We start from the raw sequence: 3,185 nt of genomic DNA, 5'->3' as shown, positions 1-3,185 counted from the left end.
AGGTGGGGGTGTGGATAGGTCGGGATCACGGATGGGCGCCAAGGAATTCGAGGGGTTTAGTGGTAGTAAAGAGCCTGGACTGCGCTGCGAGTCACAGCTTTAATGCCCTTGTGAAGATCAGGATGCGGTCCTGTGTGTCTCAGGGATGCTGTAAGGATATTTGGTGTGTCCATCTCTTGGCCCTGCACAGGACCGTCCCCCAAGAGTCACACCGTGTGCGTGAGAGCAGTGTCCAAACACTTCTCAAGCTTGGTGCTGCAATCCCTTCCCTGGGGAGCCCATGGGCCGATGGAGCCCATGAGCATGCATACTCAAGCTCTGCCAGGCACATCTACACCACACATTGTACATATGTCCCTGGGCACAGCACTTTTATGACTTGTAGCATGTTTTTCCCAGACGTTTCTAGCTCTTCTGGCTGAGCCATAATTTATTTATTGACAGCAATGAGTGAACGGGCTACCCTGTGATCCAGCAGCCAGACCTATAGGAAAAACCACACCTAACACCACTCTTCATGGAGTGCCCTTGTTAACCTTGTGGTGCTCACATGTCGTAGCAAGGACAGTTCTTGAAAACTCGAGTTCTTGAAAACTCAAGAAAATGTAGGCACTCTGAGCCCTAGGTAGCTCTGGATAGAGCGAAGTGCTTCTCGTAGGACCAGCCAGGTACTCTGTCTCGGTGCTGACACTGTTTTGCTTTCAGAACTGGCTTCTTAGGAGCCCTTCTGTGTCTCACAGCATAGCCAAAAATGTTGGGAATCAATTACTGGTTGTGTCTAGAGTCTCTCAGAGGTTCTCAGTGCATAGAATAAAAACATTTGATGAGATCAGTGTTCTTCAGCTGTGGGCATAAATAAGTTGGACACCTATTTTCAGCAACAGGAAGGCTAGTTTACTGATTTTTTTTGGGAGCCCATGTTGTTCCTGAGCACCAGAGAAAAGATGGCTGGAATCCTGTCCTGGAGCAGGAGCAGGTGGCAGTTCTTCCTTGACTCATCTAGGCATTAAATAGGTACATTGTCCAACAGTTCAGTGGCTGCATTTCATCCAATTTTGAATCTCTTTTGAGGATGCAGTTGGTCCATCCTTTCACCTAAATTTTTCTAAATTTCTGTGCTGTATGCCTGGGAGTACCAGAGTTCTGTAGCCATACTGATAGACCTGTCCCAGTACAAAATTGCAAAGCTGTTTTTCATTTTCCTGTGCTCTTTCAAAATTAAATGGATTACAGGCCTATGAATCTGAGTCAGATTTATATGCTGAGGCTGAGACAGTAATTCAAGTATGGTCCCTCTCATTTTAGTACAAACATTAAAAAGAAATGACAGCATGCTGTAAGTAGAAAGTGCTTCATTCAAGTGAGACAGACTGTAGGCATGTGGAAGAAACTTAGGGCAAACAGCCATGAACTCCTGAATTCTGAATCAGTTATGTAATTGACTTTCTGTGTGGGCAGTCCTAAATCCGTGTGGTAACATTCCCTACCCTAGTTATGTACATCTTTATTCAGGACTTAAATGATTTGCAGACTTGAAGAAACCCTGCAACTTCCATTTATTTTAAAGTCAGATACACCTTGTCAGGTATAACCATCCATTCTTTTGTAGGCAGATACTTCTTGACTTAAGCTTGACTGTTTAAATAGAATTTTAGAGGTCTGGCAAGTGTAGCATAAAACTTGAGAGATCTGCGTTCTTCAGCTGGGGACTTTACCCCTGTCTTAGTCAGCCTCCTGCTGGTCAACCAAGTCACTCTCTTGAGACGTCTTGGCTGCCTTGAAGAGTTCCTCTGACTGTGGGAGCAGTAACACATAGAGACACCTAGAATTATCTGTCTCCATCTCAAACTGAGTCTTTCTGCAAGTTCATACCTCAGCTCTGAGATGCTTAGTAGCCTTGATTTTCTTAATTTTCTGACTTACACTTTGTGTCATAGACATGTTTAATTCCATTCTTTCCTTATTGCTCCCCACTTGTTTGAACTTGACAGTTCTTATTAGACACAGCAAAAACTGTTCAGTAGGAGATAAAGTGGGTAAAGGCTTGCTTGCATTTCTGTACACAGAAATGTGGCTGTCAGAGAATTAATTCAGGAGATAACAATCCTTTCAGGATAGCAAATAAAGCAAGGAGATTTAATAGAGGTGGTAAGTCTGAAACATTGTGAACCACAGGAAGTAAGCCAGAGGCTGAGGTTACTAGGACTGATTTTTGGATGCAGTTTTTTCTGTTTTCTTGAGAAAGGCAGGGAGAAGGAAGTAAAAACTGAGGACATGTACAGTGTTCAGGGTAGACTGGCTTCCTGATGGTCTGGAGGCAGGCAAGGCAACATTAGCTTGGGCCTGAGGAGGTTATGCAATCCAGGCTGTACTTTATATAGGAAGGCTGCTCTGGCTGGTCCTTTTCTGGACCTGGGCTTACATAGAAACCCTTATGAGAATGCCAAAGCATGCTTATAGTAATTAATGTCTCATGATGCTAGCTCAATCTGGTATTTGGATTTGGGATAGGTGTCATATTCTTTCCAAGAGCCAAGGAACCTGTGGTTGGAGGAGTTTTTCATGAAGGCATTTCAAGGAGAATTTAGGGCAATACAGATACAGCCAAAAAATTTGAGTCTATGATGCCAAACTTACCTAGCTTGTTAGCATATAAAGGGAGGCTTGTAATGAAACCATTATATTTAGAGCATTTCTGGGAAGAGAATTTTGTCCAGTACCAGTTGATCCAACGTAACCATCAAAGCAGTCAATTAAACAGTGAGGTTGCCATGGCAAACCATAGTGGAACAATAAAACGAGGCCCTCTAATTAAGGCAATAATGTCTGAGTGCAAGAACTTCAGTGTAACAAAGTTAAGAGCAGCCTCAGGATCCCTAGAAATTTTTGTCAAATTCTTCTTATTTGGCAAAGACTAATATATGTGCTTGGATTATGAACAGAATTAATGTAGATATTGAATTAATAAATCTGTAATAAGTATAGAAATAAGATGTTTTCTTCTTCTTAAAAGATTAAAAAATCACATCTTTTATTGAGCATCTTCTGTAATGAATAAGCAAAGAAATATACTATTTCTACATAATTAATTTTTGGATGGGCTGCTCTGACTGAGTAGTCCAAACTTCATAAGTAACAGATTTGTTGGCCTTCTCTTGCAGAACTCAGAATCTGGATAACATATC

The sequence above is a fragment of the Geospiza fortis genome, unplaced genomic scaffold (assembly GCF_000277835.1).
Source record: "Geospiza fortis unplaced genomic scaffold, GeoFor_1.0 scaffold194, whole genome shotgun sequence".
NCBI lineage: Eukaryota > Metazoa > Chordata > Aves > Passeriformes > Thraupidae > Geospiza > Geospiza fortis.
This window is presented reverse-complemented; position numbering follows the sequence as displayed.